This window comes from Anabrus simplex, chromosome 6 (genome assembly GCF_040414725.1).
Source record: "Anabrus simplex isolate iqAnaSimp1 chromosome 6, ASM4041472v1, whole genome shotgun sequence".
Classification (NCBI taxonomy): Eukaryota; Metazoa; Arthropoda; class Insecta; order Orthoptera; family Tettigoniidae; genus Anabrus; species Anabrus simplex.
Genome location: NC_090270.1, coordinates 190,960,174 through 190,983,684, shown reverse-complemented (window position 1 = coordinate 190,983,684; position 23,511 = coordinate 190,960,174). Strand labels below are relative to the sequence as shown.

Genomic DNA, 23,511 nt, shown 5'->3' with positions numbered 1-23,511 from the left:
TTACTCAGGACCACCCATACCTCACAGCAGCTTACAATAATAATAATAATAATAATAATAATAATAATAATAATAATTGTTACCGTGTTTTTGTGGTAGTTATGCATGAAAGAAGGTGCTGGGTGGTGAATAGGTCTCAAGCTACTAAAGTGAAATTAATTTTAAAATTTAACAAGGTTATATTTTCTTTTCAAAATTAGGTAACAACAAATAGAACAGGTACTTAGTAGCCGAAACACGATTGAAAAATACATTTACATAGGTACCCCATTTGGGGCTTCAAGAGTCAGAAACATAATTCTTGAGCAATGAGCCCAACCTTACAATGAACACCATACAACAAAGGGGCCGAAAACCCCCAAACATGCCAGAAACATTTGCTTCCAATTACACCCAAAAGCCTCCTTGAGGCAGAAACACAATTTTCAAGAAAGGGCAACTTCCCCCTAAAATACAAGCCTATCATAGGCCACTCCGAACTCCACCTTTAAGCTGTCCTCCAAGGACATATACACAGGGGTAAAATACCCAACCTACTGAGGTCTGTTAAATGACAAGAAGGTTAATGCATGACCTCTAAAATACAATTTGAGAGGAGGCGAACTTGCACTCCCAATACACTTTGCTTAAGACCTACTTGGCCCTAGGCCGTTAATACAAGGGCTAATCCCATACTAAAGAGGTGACTTAAGAAGAGAACAATTTGTTTTACGTTAACGAAGAATAGGTTGAGAAAACTAAGTTCACCTCACAACAATATGAGTGGGAGCTCGAGAGGGTTAGCACTCTCTATCCCAGTATGAAGCTTTAAAAGAGAATATATGAAAAGAGTAGTTACATTTTAGGAAAAGGTTACATGGTTGAACGCTTAGAACCCGCCCCGAAAGTTAAACTGCTGAGCTAGCAAAGAAAGAAGTTATAAAACGGCCATTACCTTGTTGTTGACCGCTGCCGAAGAAAGAGGCGCTTCCCGCCCCCTGCTATGTACTTTACACACAGAAAGATGGATCAGAAGTGGCGCAGAGACCCAAAAATCAGCAGTTTATATCCTCTCGCGGAAGGTTCTAGGCGTTAGGGGAATGAAAACACCCGCCCACAATAATTTTATTGGCTAGGGTACAGAAACATATCCAAGTTGGGGGAAAATACATCGGATTGGTCGGAAATTACTAAAAGAAATTCGGGATTGGATAAACCTAAAACAAGGGGAAAAAGAGGGGTATACAGCCAACTTAAACAATAACAGAAGGAAATTTAACAAGAAACAAACATTTGAAATAAAAATTTCTCCAACAAAATAGTTCTTTGACTCCGCACTAGGGTGCACTATTGTTGATCTTCAGTAGTGTCCTCTAGGAGAGAAAGTTTACACTTCTTACTTCAAGCGAAACAAAAACACATCAAAAATGACACAGTTCAAAAACTCAAAATTTTCCACGTGGTGACATCTTCTGAGAAGGTAAAGAATTAACAGCGTAGATAAAGTTCAGACTTCCTCCAGCAGAGGAGTTTCACCTGGCGCAATTTTTAAATTAGCGGCGTGGAGGTGTACCGCCCGGTACAATAATAATAATAATAATAATAATAATAATAATAATAATAATAATAATAATAATAATAATAATAATAATGTTCAGGTGCATGATTGTTTTGATTTAATGCATGTTCAATGTCGCGAAAAGGAAGAAATTCGCGTTGTTTCGCGAAATAGGGCTGACGCCATCACTTTAATTTTGCGTTAAACATTTCGTAGAATTAATCATAAGTTTAATTCGTGAGATTTGCGAATTATTTACGTGGAATCACTCATTATTCTTTACGTAATCTTGATTAGGACTATAATGTAACCCTAATGAAGATTACATAAACTACCGAGCTCGATAGCTGCAGTCGCTTAAGTGCGGCCAGTATCCAGTATTCGGGAGACAGTAGGTTCGAACCCCACTGTCGGCAGCCTTGAAAATGGTTTCCCATTTTCACACCAGGCAAATGCTGGGGCTGTACCTTAATTAAGGCCACGGCCGCTTCCTTCCAACTCCTAGCCCTTCCCTGTCCCATCGTCGCCATAAGACCTATCTGTGTCGGTGCGACGTTAAGCAACTAGCAAAAAAAAACGTATCAAATTACCCTTTCACCATACATGGCCGTAGCTTTCACCCTATATGGCCGTACTCTTAAGGAATTTAACAGAATATTAGTAGAAAGGGATACTTCTGTCGAAATGAGAAATCCTTATTCTGTCTGTTTCTCTTCACACACGTGATATTGGAAAACAATTTCAAGATCTATATTTTCCATGAATTTCGCAAAGTAAGTAAATTTCGCTCTAAACTGGTCTTGTCGCTTTAATTCGCTGTAATATGCGAAAACAAAATCACCAATTTCTTAACCAGAACCATGTGATTCGTTAAGATCTCAAAATCGCTTCAAAATATTTCTTGTCGCGCTTATCGTTAATGAGAAATAAAAGTCATGCCTCTAATAATGTTATTTGCTTTACGTTCCACTAGCTATTTTTACGGTTTTCAGCGACGCCGAGATGCCGGAATTTAGTCCTGCAGGAGTCCTTTTACGCGTCAGTAAATCTACCGATATGAGGCAGATGTATTTCAGTACCTTCAAATACTACCGGACTGAGCCATGATCGAATCTGCCGAGTATGGGCCAGAAGGTCAGTGCCTCAACCGTCTGAGCCACTCAGCCCGGCTCTCAGCTGCCTCAGTACCGTCACAACCATAAATGAGAAAATTTACTCTGGCCTGTGCCAAGGGACAGAACAAAAAATTAATGTACGAAACGAAGAAATAGCCAGAAGAGGAGTGAATAATAATAATAATAATAATAATAATAATAATAATAATAACCCGTGTGGGGATTTACCGGTTACCTCCATCGGGCGCGTCCCATTGGAATTGGGGAAGCTCGCTGGCTCTGCCGCCAGCAGAGTCAGAGGGTAGTAGGGAAATAAAATACCACCGTGAAAAAAAAACCTGGTCCCTTGCCAGGGTTACGGCGAAGACTGGTAAATGACCAGAAGCCAGAAAATATCTTGAGGCAACCTCTAGGGCTAACAACCCTAGTTGTAAAAGGATGGGTAACCGTCCAAAGCAAAGTCAAAAAGCATGATGGCACAACATTTCAAGAAACATAGCCCAGGGGGTAAATCTTCGGATAAATCCTTCGTCGTGAACGCCACGGCGCACGAGTCTCGTTCGGATTCTGGGGGAGACTCGATATCATGCAAGAGACGAGTCGGAGCGTCTTGGTGTACCCCGAAGTGTCAAAAACTCAGACCAAAATCTAAAACCTTTCTAGCAACTTTCAACATAAATTCACTAACACAAACTGGCAAGCTGAAAACCCTCACGAAAGCTCTTCACGAAAATCAGATATCCATAATGGCCCTACAGGAAACAAGGTACCCAGATGAAGAGACTTTTGAATCCGAAGGCTACCGATTTTTCAAGAGCAAAGCGCAAAGAGGAATCCTCAATGGAGCTGTGATGCTTGGAACCGCGTTTGCTGTTAGAACCAAGATCCTTAAATCGGTTGCAAATTTCGAACCTGTGAATGACAGATTGTCTATACTCACAATTAAATGCGCGAACAAAACCTACGCCCTAGTTAACGCACATGTTCCTACAAACAATAAGAACAAGTCTGATCCAGACGATGTTGATAATTTCTGGGACCTACTGGATGGAAAATTAAACAAAATCCCCAAACACCATGTCAAGCTTCTTTTGGGTGACTTCAATGCCCAACTAGGTCGTGAACAGAAGTACAAGAAAGTTATAGGAAATTACCCTGCTCACAAAAGAAACAATCCCAACGGCAAAAGACTGGTGTCCATTTGTGAAAATCACAACCTGCAGGTCATGTCCACCCACTTTCGCAATCTATCCAGAAAGCAAATGACTTGGCGTTCTCCCGTCCAAGCTCTCAGAGAGTTCCAAATTGATCATATTGCAATCTCCAGGAGAAACAGCCCTGAGATTATGAATGCCAAGGTAAAGAAAGGCATAAATGTGGCCTCAGATCACTATATGTCTCTTATCGAATTCAAACAAATTCCCGCAAACACAAGGAAGACAACCAAACAGATCACACGCTTCGACAATGATAAACTTCGGCAAAGGGTCGAGGAGTTCCAGGAGAAGGCTAGACCAAATGACTGTGACTTTAACAACGCCAAAAGTCTCCTTGTTGAGGCCGCCAAAGACGTTGCAGAAATCAAGAGAAGCAAAAAGCATGCCTGGTGGAATAGTACCTTCGAATCAGCCCTCCAAGAAAGACTCAATGCGTGGAAACAGTACTACTCTACGAAATCAGAAAATGATTGGGAAACCTACAAAACCCAACGTGCCTAAGCAGCTACGGTGTTCAGAACTGAGAAACGTAAATACAAAAAATCTCTCATTGAAAAGATAGAACAAAACTTTAGGAAGAATGAAAGCAGAGAGTACAACAGAGCCTTCAAACGCAAACTCACTGGCTATAAACCACCATCTCTATGCTTTGAGCGAAAGGACGGCACACTGGCGACGTCAAATGAAGAAAATTGCAGCATTCTGGCAGATTACTTCACGAATTTACTTAATTCCTCTAAACCGCAAAGCGCCATTGAGACCAAGGAACCCTTACTCAAGTACCCAGATTCCAGACCACCCGACAGAGATGAAATCAAGCGCAACATTGCCCGTCTCAAAAATAACAACCCGCCGGGGGAAGACTCAGTAGTAGCAGAACTATGGAAATATGCCCCAGAGGAATCACTTGATATCTTACAAAAGCAAATAGAAGAAATTTGGTACAAGGAGACCCTACCCGAAGATTGGAAAATAGCTTTGATCCATCCATTACACAAAAAAGGCAGCATGAAGAACATCAACAACTACAGAGGAATATCTTTGCTACCCGTGACTTACAAAATTCTATCACTTGCCATCCTGGAGCGTTTGGAAGCACAAGTCGAACATCAAATAGGTGAATACCAAGGAGGGTTCAAAAAAGGTCGCTCAACAGCCGAACAGATCCAAAATCTCAAAAAGATCATCATATATTGTACACTAAGGTCCAAGCAGTATGTGTCTGTCTTTGTGGACTTTAAGAAAGCGTACGACTTCATTGACCGGGAAGTACTGTTAAACATCTTAAATGAATTTGGAGTTGATTTGAAACTGCTGGCATTAATTAGAGCCACCCTGACCGATATAAAATCCAAGGTGAAGTTCCACGGATGTCTCTCGCATTCCTTTGACATCAAAACAGGAGTCCGACAAGGTGATGGGCTATCCCCGATACTCTTCAACTGTGTTCTTGAAAAGATCATCAGAACCTGGCGGGTGAGATTACAGGAAACCAACTACAGTCCATTGAGAATAGGAACCAAATCCAAGAGGATCGCAACAGACTGCTTAGCATTTGCCGATGATATTGCTGTTCTCTCAAACGACATAGAAACCGCCAGAGCTCAAGTTGAAATTTTAAAGGAAATCGCTGAACAAACTGGTTTGCAGATATCATTTGAGAAAACAGAAGTAATGACTAACAACAAAGAGGTTCCACCAAAACTCCATACAAAATACGGGGACATCACCCGAGTAGACAAATTCAAATACCTGGATGAGATCATCATGAAAAATGGACTGGACAAAGAAGCACTTCAGGAGCGAGTACGCAAACTGGAAATAGCCTACCAAACATCCCGCACAATCTACAACAAAAAATGCCTTTCCCAAAACACCAAGATACCTCACTATGAAACAGTTCTGTAGTTCTATAGTAGTAGTTCTATATGCAGCCGAAACCCTGTCTCTAAATGCCAACAAAGGACTCTTTGAAGAACTGGAGAAAAGAGAACGCAAAATTGTGAGAGGAATCTTGGGATCAAAGTACAGAAATGGAATCCATCAAAAGAGATCCAACAAGGAATTCGACAGCAAAATAGAGAAAATTACCGACACAATCAGAAAAAGACGGGCACGATTTTACGGTCATCTGAAAAGAATGGACGGAAGAAAGTTAACTAAAGAAATCTTTCACTTTTTTGATTCAAACTCTAAAACCAGAATTCCCTGGTTTAGAAACACCAAAGAAGACCTGCAAATGCTACATATCTCAGCTGAAGACGCTCTTAACAGAGATCTCTTTCGCAAGAAAATATTGACGAACGGGCTAAACCGAGACGAGCAACCGAAGAGAAGACACGGTGCCCCTTGGACAGAGGAGCGTAAGCAGGCCCACTCACAAAGAATGAGGGAAATTTGGACTCTAAAGAAGGCCAAGTTCAGTGTCAAATGCAACAAGACTTAACGTGGTCCTTGATGGCCCCAGCGAATTATATAATAATAATAATAATAATAATAATAATAATAATAATAATAATAATAATAATAATAATAATAATAATAATAAGCGTAGAAGCCAAGCAACCGAGCTCGATAGCTGCAGTCGCTTAAGTGCGGCCAGTATCCAGTATTCGGGAGATAGTAGGTTCGAACCCCACTGTCGGCAGCCCTGAAAATGGTTTTCCGTGGTTTCCCATTTTTACACCAGGCAAATGCTAGGGATGTACCTTAATTAAGGCCACGGCCGCTTCCTTCCCACTCCTAGCCCTTCCCTGTCCCTTCGTCGCCATAAGACCTATCTGTGTCGGTGCGACGTAAAGCAATTAGCAATAAAAGGAAGCCAAGCAATACGGCTGATGTTTCACGCTGACCTCGTGTCACTCCAATATCTGCAGGCCATTTGACTGGGCAGCAGTTGTGTTTACGTACATGGTTGCTTGTACTACGATTATGTTTGTTATGTATCGGTATGTATGTCGAACGAGACGTAGCATAAGTGGTTGGGCTTCGTGTGCGCATTCAATACTCAGTGAATATTAATACATTACTGCTTAAACAAATAATTCAAAAAATCCCCCGGACACTTCGATAATACTCGGGCATTGTACAGAACTCCCTACAGTTCTCTTCCATATCGACTGTAGAAATTAAGTACTAGCTTTTGTACATAATGTATATGAAAATATCCTAACCGCACAACCAACTCACAGCTGTGAGCGTGCATTCGGGAGATAGTGGGTTCCGACCCCACTGTCGGCAGCCCTGAAGATGGCTTTCTGTGGTTCCTCATATTCACACCAGGCAAATGCTGGGGCTGTACCGTAATTAATGCCACGGCCGCTTCCTTCCCACTCCAAGCCATTTCCTATCCCATCGTCGCGCATAAGACCTATCTGCGTCGGTGCAGCGCAAGCAAATTTTTATGACTATATATACAGGGCGAAGCGAAATTCGCGAACTCAGGCGTCGCAGCGCGACTCCTCACATGGCAGCAATAAAAAAAATGTCTCTCACAAAGTTCGTCCTGCGAGTATATATGGGAGAAAAAGGACGTTGAAAAGTGGCAATCTGGCAACACTGTAACCATATATAGGGTAACTACCTCTGTCAGCACATATTGGTGGTGGAGGTCGAGTGGTCGATCCTGGTTTGAGGCGTATGTTTTTTATTTCGTAAATGTAGTCCAGGTGGTATGGTATCTGGTATCTTAATCGTCAACAGCGATTGCAGCGGGTCAACTAGAAACCATTTGCACTTACATACTACGATCCTAGAAATGGCGAACAATCGTTTCCGTTGGTTAGTTTTGAAAGACGCCCTTTCCACGTCGTGGGCGTGAATTTATTCGCACCACTTCATCTACCAAATGCGTTACAACGTGTTCAGCGTTACTAAATTTTGTAAATGTAGGATACATGTGACCTACGAAACGGTGTCTTACTGTATTACAGTATGTAATATCCGATGGAAATGAGCAAATAAAAAAGTGCGCCTCAACCCAGGCTCGAACCCTCGACCTCCTGCATGCTAACCCAAAACTCTATCCACTGCATCAACTGTACAGCACAACTAGTATGTGCTGACAGAGGTAGTAACCCTACATGTGGTTACAGTGTTGTCAAATTGCCACTCTTCAACGTTCTTTTTCTGCCGGATATACTCGCAGGACGAACTTTTGTGAGAGACATTTTTTTATTGCTGGCATGTGAGGAGTCGCGCTGCGACGCCCGAGTGCGCGAATTTCGCTTCATCCTGTATATCTTGAAATCCCGTTCCAGCGTTGCGGCATTCTGTTGAGTGGGTCATGTTTCGGATTCCTTGCTTGGCCGGGGATACTAGCTCCGTCTACATAATTAGTCTGAACCTGGGACTTCACATCTCCAAAAATTCACAACACATCATGCTAACAACAGCGATAGAAACACGCAATAGCGAATTTCTCCATGCATAATTGGCGGCAGGGAGAGTATCCGCGTGATGCCGAACCTAGGTAATTGGGAATAACGTGAAGAAAGGGCAAAATAATAAAAATTGGTGGATGGGTTAGTTCCCAGAACTGAGATGATACACATTTCATATTCGATTCTTAAAGACAATATCCTTCGTCAGAAACCCTTGGGAGTACATCCCCCGTACACATACATCTCTCACTGCGTGCTCTGTCAGTTAGACAACCGGCAACACAAGCTCAGTAGGTATTACACCCGAGCGAGCCAATGCGTTCAGCAGATCAACACTGAACTAGAGAATCAGACAATGCGATTTTCTGCAAATATCAGGAGCCGAAGAAGTGTGCGAATTAGAAAGTGAAGGGGTAGTTTTCTTTTATTTTATTTTTTTGCTAGGGGCTTTACGTCGCACCGACACAGATAGGTCTTACGGTGACGATGGGATAGGAAAGGCCTAGGAGTTGGAAGGAAGCGGCCGTGGCCTTAATTAAGGTACAGCCCCAGCATTTGCCTGGTGTGAAAATGGGAAACCACGGAAAACCATCTTCAGGGCTGCCGATAGTGGGATTCGAACCTACTATCTCCCGGATGCAAGGTAGTTTTCTTATGAACATCTTCAAACTGTTAAGACAATTCAGTAATGGAGATTATAGCCGTGAAGGCGAGGATGAAATTCAAATAGGCCTACATAAAAATGAGGTGGTGAGAACTTAAGTCCTTATATTACTTCAATATAATAGTCCATCACATCTAGATTCGCCAGTCCAACCACAAGTTCAGGAATCAGATCCAACAGAAGTGGTACCTCAAATGAATAGAACCTTCTGACAACGGGTTGTTCGGTTCTATGGCAGCATTCTTCGAAGGAGATATTTTGATAATCTTCACTCACGTGTGGAGTTACAGCGTCCAAATATAAGTGGTGACAACCAGCCAATTCGGATGTTGGCAGAAAGATGGACGATTTGCAACGAAAATAATGGTTTTTAATAAGTACAATAGGCTATATTGGTGTTTTGTTGATATTTCGACAATCAAAGTGACGAGCCCATTGCCACACTGAGATGAAAGTCTGGTAATTTTACGACTAAATCGGCGTAAAAAGAATACAGTGCTTTAAAGTAGTTAGCAGTAGAACGTAAAACTATTAGCGTAGTAAAATATATCTCAATGGTTTTAAGAATTACACCGGCCTCAATTATCTTGTTTTTATTGTGTTCAATTTTTATAACCCAATATTGTTTGTTCGATTCTGGTCAAAGACGATGGATTTTGAAGACGAGAGAACTCCATAGTACTCCATGTTGTTGATGTGAGTATGCTAACGAAACCTAATGAATACATTAGGCTTTCATTCAAGTAAAATCTCTCAGCATTCGTCTTCAAAGAGTTCATTTTTTCTGCTAGGATTCTTGACTGCAGTAAACCATGGTGGCGCGACCTGGTAATGAGAACTACCACATTGAAGTTCACACACATGACACCCAGGTGTTGTGAAGTGGTGATACTTATACTTCGGTAGCTAAGATCATGTATTATTATTATTTTTTATTATTATTATTATTATTATTATTATTATTATTATTATTAATATTATTATTATTGCAACGATTTACGCAAGCGGAGCAACATGTCTTCCCTGGTACCTCGTCTCTGCATTGCATTACAGTAGTTTCTGAACGGCGTACTAGACACCAGCGACTTGCAAAATGTGTGGCAATCGAACTGACGAGCCCACTGTCACACTGAGATGCAAGTCTGGTAATTTCACGATTGAAAGAACTAAAAGACTCGAATTCTTTAAAGTAGTTAGTGGAACGTATAACTAATAGCATTTTTATTATATGAAAGGAGAAAGAACACACAACAGGAAGGAGATTTTTATTAGGACTAAACTACGACACTATCAGACAGTAATCCAACCAGAGTGCTTGTATGCTTCAGAATGCCTAGGATCAATAACCAGAAAGGACACTGAAGAAATATAGAAGAAGGAAAGAAAGATTTTACCGAGCTTGATAGCTGCAGTCGCTTAAGTGCGGCCAGTATCCAGTATTCGGGAGATAGTGGGTTCGAACCCCACTGTCGGCAGCCCTGAAGATGTTCTTCCATGGTTTCCCATTCTTCACACCAGGTAAATTCTCGGACCTTAACTTAATTAAGGCCACGGCCGCTTCCTCACCATTTCTAGCCCTTTCCTGACCCATCGTCGCCATAAGACCAATCTGTGTCGGTGCTACGTAAAGCAACTTGCAAAAAAAGAAAAATATGAAAAATTCTCGGGCCAAAGTAAATGTGCTGACACATACCGATTACGGAGTAACAAAGGAGTATTACATCATGCAACAGGATTTTAGATACGACAAGCAAACAAAGGGTTAAATTCTTTGGAGATATTTAGAGAATGACCAACGGCAAACTTACGAAGAAAATTGCTGACCATTTCCACAAGCCCAGTAGGATAGTCAACTCTTATGGCAAATGGTTTGTTAACACCAAGAAGGAACTGAAATAAATGAACATCATGGATCCAGACATCCACAACAGAACCACTTTCAGAAACAAGATACACATATTTGAGGAGTTCCTAGAGCCATAAACAGTGACCAAGAAGAAAAAACATTGCACGGCTGAAGAGAAAGGAGCTGTAAGCACGAGAATGAAGGAATGTTGGCGCCATAGTGGTCCACAGTGGACCAAAATCGATTATGAAAGAAAGAAAGAAAGAAAGAAAGAAAGAAAGAAAGAAAGAAATTTTTGCTACGGGTTTTACGTCGCACCGACACAGATAGGTCTTATGGCGACGATGGGATAGGAAAGGTCAAGGAGTTGGAAGAAAGCGGCCGTGGCCTTAATTAAGGTACAGCCTGGTGTGAAAATGGGAAACCACGGAAAACCATTTTCAGGGCTGCCGATAGTGGGATTCGAACCTACTATCTCCCGGATGCAAGCTCACAGCCGCGCGCCTCTACGCGCACGGCCAACTCGCCCGGTGAAAGAAAGAAAGAAAGAAAGAAAGAAAGAAAGAAAGAAAGAAAGGAGAAAGAACACCTCACCGTGTTCTTTCAAGAAAACAACCATAACATATGCAGAGGAAATCTCTCTCTGAAGCCAGTGACATCATCCACTGGCTTGTGAGCAGTTTTGGGAAAATAAGTGCTTGAACGACATGGTAATACAACATGTTAATAATTGTTTTGATATTCCTACAATTCCTACGGAGTTTTTCGGGGAATTATGTCGCGCTGGAAGCTAACGAAACGTAATGGAACTTCAAATGCCTTCGACCTGAGCCAGGATCTCTGGACCTCTGGAACAGATGGACAAAGAAAAAGGATTTCGATCAATCATCTAGACTTTTCGTACTCATTGCTACACCTTGCGCTTCATGTCATGTCCTAAATCTGCTGTACGTCCTTGACTTTTTATTCAGCAGTGTGGGTCATAATTTGAGTGTTACCAAATGCTCTGTTGGACCACTCAAATCAACTCTGAGGCCTTGGTCACTTCGCATAGAAATTGAGCCAAGGCCAGGAAATTCGACAGCTGGAAGAAAACAGATCTTGTTCTTCTGTGTCAAGCACTCAGACGAAAAAACATAGTTGAGAAATAATAATTGTTATTATTATCGTAGTAATGTTCGTTGTGTTATTCGTATTCCTAATGTCTGTGTTAAGAGACGCAAGATAGTGGAATTTGGACCATAAATGGGGTTCTCAGAGAGCGAAACTACCTCAGGCCGAGGACACGAGGTTGCTTCTTTTTTACTCTTAAATGACAGTTCACTACGCCAGGATTCGAACACGTGAACTTGAGCAGAATTTACGGTCTTCTATGCTTCCCAGATGTCAAACTCCGTATGAGTGTGGTATACATAGATGATAATAATAATAGACTAATAATAATGAAAATCCACAGCCTGTTTCCAGTCATTCGACCGGGTCAGGAATGGAATAAATGAAGCCCCCATCTAGCGGCGAGGATGGAAATTATGCCGGCTGCCGAAGCCTGTCGCACTCCTCTGGGGCAATGATTAATGAATGACAGATGGAATGATATTGGAGAATGTTGCTGGAATGAAATAAGACATCGAAAACCGGAATACCCGGAGAAAACCTGTCTTGCCTCTGCTTTGTCCAGCACAAATCTCACATGGAGTGACCGGGATTTGAACCACGCAACCCAGCAGGGAGAGGCCGACGCGCCCCCGCCTGAGCTACGGAGGCTACATAATAATAATAATAATAATAATAATAATAATAATAATAATCTTTCTTTCTTAATCTGATTACCCTCCAGAGTCGGATCTCCCTCCGACTTGGCGAGGGATCCCACCTCTACCGCCTCAAGGACAGTGTCCTGGAGTGTGAGACTTAGGTCGGGGGGATATAACTGGCAAGAGTACCAGTGCCTCGCCCAGGTGGGCTCACCTGCTATGCTGAACAAGGTCTTGTGAAGGAATGGGAAGATTGAAAGGGGTAGGTAAGGAAGAGGGAAGGAAGCGGTCGTGGCCTTAAGTTAGGTACCACCCCGACATGTGTCTGGAGGAGAAGTGGAAAATCACGGAAAACGACTTCGAGGATGGCTGAAGTGGGAATCGAACCCATCTCGACTCAGTTGACCTCCCGAGGCTGAGGTGACTCCGTTCCAGCCATCGTACCACTTCGCAAACTTCGTGCAGAGCCGGGAATCGAACCCGGGTCTCCGAGGTTGGCAGCTAATCACGCTGACCACTACACCACAGAGGCGGAATAATAATAATAATAAGAAGAAGAAGAAGAAGAAGAAGAAGAAGAAGAAGAAATAGTTTACTAAACACGGGCCCGATCCTTGAATTAATGGCCAGCGTAGTAGGCTTCGCTTAAAAGGGTCCCCGCTTCGATTCCCGGCCTGATCAGAGATTTTTATCGAGTCTGGTTAATTCCTCTGATTTTGGAGTGGTGTTTGTGTTTGTCCGAACATTATCCTATTCGTATACACAGAACACACCACACCGTCAAGGACCACAGACACACGCAATAGTGAATGATTCCTCCCTATAGTGTTTGCGTGAGGAAGGGCAACCGGCCTTAAAACTAGCCCAAGCCGCACATGCGATATAATCCGCACCTACGATCCCACTATAATATGGAAAAAGAGGTAGAAGATGAAGAAGTACAGTACTAGTTTACTAAATATTAGGCGTTTTCTTGTTATAGTCTTTGAACGAATATTACTGAGTCTATTGATACAAATCAGTGTTGAAATATGTTTACTAAATGTGTCACGTAACTTGGTTTGGCCGGGCTGAGTGGCTCAGACGGTTGAGGCGCTATTCTTCTGACCCCAGCCTGGCAGGTTCGATCATGGCTCAGTCCGGTGATATTTGAAGGTGCTCAAATACGTCAGCCTCATGTCGGTAGATTCACCGGCACGTGAAAGAACTCCTTCGGGACTAAATTCTGGCACCTTGGCGTCTCCGAAAATCGTAAAAATGTTGTTAGTGGAACGTAAAGAAAATAACATTATTATTATTATTATTATTATTATTATTTGGATTTTTCAGCTCAAACATTTATAAGGCGTAGCATCTAGTTTATAGAGAAATCTATCTTTTGCACATCTTCTGTTGTCCGTTCGTCTGATGGTAAGATTTAATACCTGTACCCTTCTTCATATTACACTACTTTGTAAAGTAAGTAAATAATGAAAAATAACATCTGGTACTATGATCTTTGCCGTTGAATGAAAAATAAATAATTCTCAGAGTGATACAACATTTACTGTGATATTTTATTGAGTCCTCGATACAAACTATTATCCATTAATAACTTCTCTCCTTTCCGTAAAAGCGGCTCCCTGCCGTTTGGAGTCTGAAAATACGGAGGGAATAGTTTCATCGTAGATATATATGGTTTTCTGGAATATTCTGTCTCTTGTGCAGCTCTTCGCACGATCATTTCCACTGTGCTCTTGTCTTCCTTTACAAGCTGGCGTGTTTGTTGTTCCCTTTCCAAGACTCGATGGACCACATGGTTTTCATTTCTTCCTTGGGCAGGACCATACCACTTCAGTGGGTATTCATCTTCTCTATGGTATCAGTGACATCAATTGAACTTTGTACACGATCATTTCTAACCCGATATTTGATGGTTACAACCACTGACCAACGCAGCATTCGCATTTTAGCAACGTATTGAGTGATTGAGTCTGGCTACCCTTGCCGACGTCTCGGCACTGTACGTCACCGTGGTCTCGCCAATTACTTATAGATCTTTCCTTTTAGTGTAACCAAATTCTCTTGTCACACAGAACGCCGGTTACACATTTCCACTTCATCCATTCAACGCTGATTCAGTGTTTCGCACCCGCATCTGCTGTCACTTGAACCAATGTGCCGATTTGGGATGAACGAAGTCAGCGAACATGTACTCAGTATTCGTCCTGCTGACTCTCTGGTTTCAAGTGCCTGTCTGAGTCTTTCTAAAACCTCCTCCAATTGATCTCTCGTTTCACTAATCAGCACACAGAGTGCTCCGTGGAAGGTCTTTAATCAGATACGCGGTCAGATCTTGAATGATCAAATTGAATAACATTGGGCTGATCATTGAAGCTTGGTGACCTCCTGCATTCACAAGAAATTGTTAGATACTTGAACAGTGCTCTTGATCGTTATTGATCTTTGTTGTGGAAGTGGCGTAGTTTCTTTTGGCGTCGATTACCGGCCACTCAGGAGCCTTTTTGACTTCTTAGTTCACTCCAATTCAACTTCCTGGGGAAAAGGTCATAAGCTTGTCCCAGATCACCGAACACTGTGTGGAACTCGGACTTCCGTTCCCACATATTTTATGTTATGATCCAGATGGCCTGAATATATCTGTGGACGATTTTCCCTTTGAAAATCCACACTGATCTTCATGGACTTCCACCGGATCTTGAATTTAGGTTGTCAGTACAATTTCCTGTATCTATAACGTGTGGGATCGATTTTATTCCGCGATAATTTCCGCATTTCCTGACATCTCCTTTGGTAGCAGGAATCTCTCACATATTTGGTTGGGTAGGATGTCACCAGCCAGTAGTTTATTGAACCCTTGAAGCCAAACGTACCCTTCCTGTCCGCACTTTTCCCGTAGCTCTACAGGTATGTCATCGGTTCCGGTTGCATGCCAATTCTTCATCGTTGACGCCGTCCGACTCGTTACTGAACGGTCAGAGTACTGACCCTCGGTTTAGAGGGTCCGGGTTCGATTCCCGGCAGGGTCGAGGATTTTAACCTTCATTGGTTAATTCCATTGGCCCGTGGGCTGGGTGTCTGTGCTGTCTCCAACATCCCTGCAACTCACACGCCAGATATAACACTACCCTCTACCACAATAGCACACAGTTACCTACAAATGGCAAATGCCACCCACCCTCATCGGAGGGTCTGACTTACAAAGGCTGCACTAGGCTAGAAATAGCCACAAGAAATTATTATATCGTTGACACCGCTTTCTCTATCATCTCAACAGCCATTTCCTCTATCGGCCTTTCCGTTTATTCACACTCAGCCGCTTCTTGATGTGAGAATTCCTCATTAAGCAATTGTTGGAATTACTCCTTCCAACGGCTCTTAATGTCAACGTCATTACCAAATAAAACACCTTACTCATTATCGATGTATTTCAGGCAGGTCACGTCTTGAGTTTGATTGTGCCGCTATTTGTACATATTAATTTCATCTCCTGGCTCTTCCAAACCCTCGCTTATATATATATTTATTGAACCTCCTGTTTTCCGCTACTTCTGCCACCTTTGCTATTTTGCGTAGCTTGGTATATTTCTGTTTGTATTTGATTCCGTCTTCGTCGTCTGTCTTTACCTTCAGCTTGGTCTGAACACCTTCTTGCCACCACCACACTTCCTTCTCGTTCTACAGGCTCCCTTTGGATACAAAGAGATGTTCTTTCGCCTTTACAACACAGAACTGTTAAAATTGCACCCATATTTATTGCGGGCTTTTTAACATTATGAATATTTTCTAAGATATGTTTTAACAGTTTCGATGAAGGAGCGGGCTTTATCTTCATCCTTCTGTGCAAACAATTTGATCTATTCCATTGGGACATTGAGATGGTTTGGAAGTTGTTCGTGCAATTTGTTTTCACCCAGCAGAAGCGTATATTGCGAGGCAAGTGGCTCCCCTGAGATCACCTTGCAATCCACGAAGTATTTAAACACTTTCCCTCCGCGCAAGATATAATCGATTTAAGCTTGTAAAATCCTATTTCTGGATTGTAGGCCTTCTTTGAGAGTGACCAGATGTTCGTCCCTCTTTTGGAAGCGAGTGCTCACGTTTGCCAAACAGTACGCTTCAGTATAAATTATTCGTTAATTATTAATAATAAATAATATATTTTAATGATATACTCTTATATCGCTCAGCATTCAGTCTGCAAGCCATAGTTATCGACAATTTTACACTTTCAACTAGCTCTATTGCCTCCTTCAACTCTCTCATCATCAAATGATTAAAATGAGTCTAATCATCATCACCTTGGTCTCCCTCTACTTCTCTTACCACCCGTGGCCGAGTCCACTGTATCCTGATCTAGGCTTACCTACTGTAAAGGGTATGGAGGAATAAGGTGACCGGGCGAGTTGTCCGTGCAGTTAAGGACGCGCAGCTGTGAGCTTGCATCCGGGAGATAGTGGGTTCGACCCCACTGTTGGCAGCCTTGAATGTGGTTTCCGTGGTTTCCCATTTTCACACCAGGCAAATGCTGGGGCTGTACCTTAATTAAGGCCACCGCCACTCCTAGCCCTTTCCTATCCCAGCGTCGCCATAAGACCTATCCGTGTCGATGCGACGTACAGCAACTTGCAAAAAAATTCTTCTACGTGTTAGGTAAGGTAAGGATGTATTCTGCCCGAAGGCAGATCTGAACCTCCGCAGAGTTGTGCCTGAGCTGGAGTTTACGTACGGTAGGGTGGCCACTTCCTTTCCGCTCCTCCATTCCCATACCCCACACCAACAGCGCGTGGCAACCCATCCAAATCTTGACCACGCTCAATGTTGCTTAACTACGGAGATCTCACGGCATCCGGTGTTTCAACACGGCTACGGCCGTTGGCTACGTGTTAGGAATGTGCACTAAAAGTTTGATAGTACCTTATTGTTACATCCTGTGATAGAAAATAGTTATTTATAAATGTTCGCCTAGTTGCTTAACATCACACCGACACAGAGAGATCTTATGACGACAACCCCCCCCCCCCAATGGCACTACAACTCTGAAGGGCCTTGGCCTACCTACCAACCAACCGCTGCTCAGCCCGAAGGCCTGCAGATTACGAGGTGTCGTGTGGTTAGCACGACAGATCCTCTCTTCCGTTATTCTTGGCTTTCTAGACCGGCACCGCTATCTCACCGTCAGACAGCTCGTCTAATCACGTAGGCTGAGTGGGCCTCGAACCAGTTTACAGATCCAGGTAAAAATCCCTAACCTCGCCGGGAATCGTACTCGGGGCCTCCGGGTAAGAGGCAGGCATGGTACCCCTACACCACGGGACTGGCCCCTGGCATTTGCCTGGTGTGAAAATGGGAAATCACGGAAAACCATCTTTAGGCCTGCCGACAGTGGGTTTCGAACCCAATCAACAATGACAATCCATTGTTAACACATTTTTATTTATATTTGTTACATTATGATAAATTACTTTCATAACATATTTCTTCACATAAATGTGATGGCGGATGTTGAGAGAACGTGTGCCACGCATTGATACATAGTTCCCCGCCCGCCGAACAGAAGGCGATGTAAAACGAACTGACGGCTTCCGTAGCGTTCACGATATTTCTCTCTCAGGAAAGGAATGCACCCTTTATGACTGTTCTTTTTCACTTGATCGAATTGCACAAAATGATTTGTATCGTTTGTTCCATGACGAATTGTCAGAACAAGGATATATGCTTCGCGCAATATCAAGAAATCTATTGGAGCCATATTCATCCAGCGTGTGGACCTCTTCGAAACAATCATAACACTCGTTCATCAATTATTTATCGCAATTAATTAGATATGTTGATAATATACTACTGTTATCTGTTTTATGACCTGTGAGGTTGTCGAATTATGTCATAAAATGAGTTATTTTATACGTTCAAAGGTCTTCTCATGCAGATGTTCACATTTCAGCTATCTTTAACGCCAAATAAATGCCACCGAATTCAATTACATGACCTTTAAACATAAGAGATGGGCGTGTATTCAGGTACGGTACTGTATACAGCCAGTGACTAAATATAACACCTATACGGGTAGTTCACACAACTCTTGAACTGTATGTAATTATAATCATTACGACGTAACAACTTAATTAAGGTACATCCCCAGCATTTTCCTGGTGTGAAAATGGGAAACCACGGAAAACCATCTTCAGGGCTGCCGACAGTGGGGTTTGAACCTACTATCTCCGGGATGCAAAGTCACAGCTGCACGCCCCTAACCTCACGACCAACTCGCCCGGTAACCACTTTTTACCGGTTGAATTAGAATTATTTTTCCTTTTATTAATACGTTTCCTTATATAGACCCTGTTCTATCCTGTTATATTCACGATGCAAATTGTGCTTACGAAATGGTATCTGTGGTCTCCAGAAAGACAATAACCATAATTAAAGATCATGTTATTGTTTGTAATTACATGTGCTGTTCCTTTCTATTTACGGTTTAAAAGCTGAACTTGTTCTCTGTTGGAGTCATTTGTGGTAATCATGTGAGTTGTGGCTTGTTATTATTATTTAATATGGGCTTGCCGAACTTGGACACGAAAATCGAGAAGTTTTATTCATTATTTTCTTGACCTAATAAATGCCGAAAAAGACTTATAAAGGTACCTAAAAAATCCTCAAGAAGTGACATTGAAAGAGCGAGAAAATTACCCCAAAATATGAAGGGAAACGTATTTATTTGTCCAAGATCTTTCTTTCTTTCTTTCTTTTTTTTATAATTTGCTTTACGTCCCACCGACACAGATAGGTCTTATGCCGACGATGGGATAGGAGTGGGAGGGAAGTGGACGTGGCCTTAATTAAGGAACGTCTCCAGCATTTGCCTGGTGTGAAAATGGGAAACCACGGGAAACCATCTTCAGATCTGGTGACACCGGGTTCGAACCCACTATCTCCCGAATGCAAGCTGATACCTACGAGACACGGATTATACAGCCACTTTCTCGGTGATTATTAAATGCACATTTTATCTACTACACTCGCTACAAGATCAAAAAGGTTTACAAGCTACCAAATACAAATAAATATTTATAGTTTCTCCTTTCTTTACAGTAAATAATTTACATTTCGCAGTACTTTCCCTTCATCAATCAACATACCCATTTTTACAAACAAGTTAACCCATGTGAAACTCCAAGTTCATTTTGATCGTTGTATTGACTGAGATCAAGTAGCAAATTTTCTGTTTACATAGTTCACATCCTGTGGTTCAGAACAAAATATTCTTGTTCATGTTCGTATTTCGATTTTCAGTTATTGGTTAAGTATCAAATTATCTTGTATTAAGTTACTGTATACTTAGTTTATACTTCTGTTAACTTCGTTTTTAAATCATTGCCCAATAGAAGCACTTGACGTAAGACCCAGCCGCACAGTGTTTCTCGTGTCAGCAGTCGGCATATATCAGCGTCGGGTGACTTAATCATACAACAGTATCATGGACAAGTTTAACAAGTTATGTAAGTTACCAACTTATGAAAGGAGATGCTGAACGCTTCCCGTAGCGTGATTTTTTAAAAAAAGTGTGTGAATAGTTGTATGACCTGAAACTTCTATATCCAGGAATCATTCTTGAAATCGTGTTTAGACTTAACGGGTTGACTGACTTAAGTCATATGAATACTAAACACACGTTGTATAGCAGCCGATATATTGAACCATAATATTTTTCGTTTTTTTAATACACAAAACAGAACAGATTACAACTCATAAAAGTGTCTTGCGATGGACACTCATTCACTAACAAGCACCTTACATCCAAGACCTGGTATTGAATGCGGCAGACGGCTGTTGTGCCGCTCATATATAAAACAGTGCAATTGGTGCTTAGTTCAAATGCTCTCCCTATATATTATATTAATTTTAGAAGCTACACGGGTCCATTAATTTCGGTGGCAAATTGTAACTAATAAATTTAAATTGAAATATTCTCAATGTTCAAAACTCACGTAACTATACAAGCAATATTATGACAACTTTCAGGTTTAATTTTTGAGGTTCTCAAAACTCACACTACACACTTGAAAATTATAAATGCGCGATCTATAGAAACCTTAGTGTGAGGAAAGTTTGGCTGTTGCTTTAAGAATCTAACTTGACCTCCATATCTGGGACGAATTTTACAGATTAAGTAATAGACTTACCTTGGTGTTGTCCTTGACCAGCACAGGAACGTTGACAGGTTGAGCAGCGGATGATGACTAAATCAGGTACTTGGATTCATGAATTGTCTAAAACAAACATAAAATAATGGGTATAATTTAGCTTCTACCGCATTCTTGGCAATGTAAAGTTTGGACAATTTTACTTCCGATGAATACCACTCTATTGCATAAGGTATGATTGAAATAAGTTATTTCTTTCAAACTTAAATGGTAACTATCATTGTGAGCAAAAAGATATTTTCACGTCTTAGTAATTTTTAGTCAATAGTTACATTTATTAATCTCTAGGTTAAGTAGTGGTTTTAAATTACGTATTAAAAAAAAATTATCCCCGGCATGTTCGAAAGTTCCCTCCCCGCCTGTTTCAATAACAGGAAATCATAATCACTCTCATCTGTTATCAAGCAATGAAAACGTAATTTATTTGTCCGTCTGGTTAACATGATCGTTGAGGTCTGACATCATGGTTAGTTTATTGGAGTACCGTTGGTCTAAAATATGTTCATCATCAGAATGTTGGCCGATAGAGTAGGAGAGGCGGTCGTATATAATTTGTAATTACTAGATTGCGTGCCAAAAGCCTGGATTCAATTCAAATCTCTCCACTGTGCTTATAGGGCCTATGGAGCTGTACACATCTGGGCGCCCACTGAGACCGGCCCAGTACAGCCGACCTGACTTGATGAAATGCGGGCTGCCTACATGCTAAGCGTACGTCACAGTCGAGTGAGAGAGCGAGCACGCTCAGCACTTCTCAGGAGCAGTGACGTTCGATAGTGAATTCCTCGGAACAGTTTCAACGAATTGTTGAAGTGCAGTATAAGAAATGGCACTATAATCGCAAGTAAACCCCATCTTTTTCAAATATTCGTGTTTTTAAAAATTTACTTTAGGTCACACCGACACACATAGGTCTTATGGCGACGATGAGATAGGAAAGGGCTAGGAGTGGTAAGGGAGCGGCCGTGGCTTCAAGGTGCAGCCGCAGCATCTGTCTGGTATGAAAGTGGGAGACCACGGAGAACCATCTTCAGCGCTGCAGACAGTGGGGTTCGAGTCCATTATGTCCCGAACAGAAGCTCACAGCTATGCGACCCTAACCGTACGGCCAACTCGCTCGGTAGGCATGGTTTTATTATCCTATATTTATACGTTCAAAGTTTCTAAAATGAGCTCATGTCCTGTATTTTCCTTTCGCTCAATATTTTATTCGAATTATTTTAATTGTTACCTAACCATATCAGCTCCGATGTAGATAAAACCCCCTGTGGTAAACCACAATACACCTTATACAGTCGAACCTCGATATCTCGAATCCCTTCGGGAGATAAATTTTATTTTGGAGTTATCGAAATTTCGAGATATAGGGAGTACAGATTTTGAGCATGTATAGCACATAATTGAATCATTATGTACGTACAGACTTATATTAAATACATTTTAATAATAATAATAATAATAATAATAATAATAATGCTACTTGCTTTACGTCCCACTAACTACTTTTTTGGTCTTCGGAGACGCCGAGGTGCCGGAATTTAGTCCCGCAGGAGTTCTTTAACGTGCCAGTAAATCTACCGACACGAGGCTGACGTATTTGAGCACCTTCAAATACCACCGGACTGAGCCAGGATCGAACCTGCCAAGTTGGGGTCAGAAGGCCAGCGCCTCAACCGTCTGAGCCACTCAGCCCGGCAATACATTATTTTTAACAGTATTTAAAAACACAAAAACTCTATTTTACGGCTTCACTTTAATTATGACATTTTATCATAGTAACTTTTTAGAAGACAGGATACAGTAGTTAAATAAGAACCACTTAACGCGGGGTGAAGGAATTGAAAAAAATAGTTGAATTCTTTGTATGAGGCTACTTATATCTCAAAAACTGAAGATGTTACAGACATGAAAATTGTTATTTGGAATCTCCTTTAAAAATAAAGAAACACGTGTTTTTTTAGAAATCGACTTTCAACCTATTAGGTCGTGTTACGTACATTTAGTACGTGTTGAGGTTGTGGGTTTGGATCCCACTTCTGTCTGGTTGGCCAATTTTGTTCTATACTTAACATCTCTTCAACACGTACTAATAGGTTGAAAGTCGATTTCGATTACAATGCGGTCGTGAAAATTCAATATTCACGTATTAGTTCGTTTTCGGAGAATACACTTAAGGGGGGGGGGGGGGCGTGAAGGTGAAAGAATTGAAAAGTCAGTTGAATTATGTATCTAAAAAACTAAATATGTTTCAGACGTGACAATTGCTATTTCCGAATCTCCTTTAAAAATAAAGAAACACGTATTTCTTTGCTTTCGGAAAATTGACCTAAGGGGGGAGGGTGAAAACAATGAAAGGAGTTGAATTCTGTTTACGAGGATACTTATATGTCAGAAGATGATGAGTTACAGACGTGAAAGTTGGTATTTTGAATCTCCTTTAAAAATAAAGAAACGCGTATTTATTGTTTTCGTAAAGTCCGCTTGAAGGGGAGAGGGGTGGAAAGAAGTGAAGAAGTAGTTGAATTCCTTTTATGAGGATACTTATATCTCAAAAACTAAAGATGTTACAGACGTCAAAACTGTCTTTTTGGCATCTCCTTTAAAAAATAAACAAGTACTTTGTGTTTTCGGAAAATCCACTTAAGGGGTGAAAAGAATTGAAAAAGCGGGCGAATTTTTAAAATGAGTACCTGTATATACAGTATATGCCAAAAACTTAACATGTTACAGACGTGAAAATTGGTATCAGATCCCTTGGTGATTAGACCATGAGCCGACATAGGATTTCACCC

At 41.5% G+C, this 23,511-nt stretch overlaps 1 protein-coding gene across 4 annotated transcripts in view; it reads right to left on the bottom strand.

Moving 5' to 3' along the window:
- Positions 1-23,511, bottom strand: part of LOC136876294 (juvenile hormone esterase) — a 533,707-nt gene that overhangs the window by 313,370 nt on the left and 196,826 nt on the right. For all 4 annotated transcript variants that reach the window (XM_068228365.1, XM_068228363.1, XM_067150121.2 and 1 more), the window contains exon 2: positions 20,699-20,785. The gene's annotated coding sequence lies outside the window, so the exon portion shown is untranslated. The remainder of the gene's footprint in view (positions 1-20,698; positions 20,786-23,511) is intronic.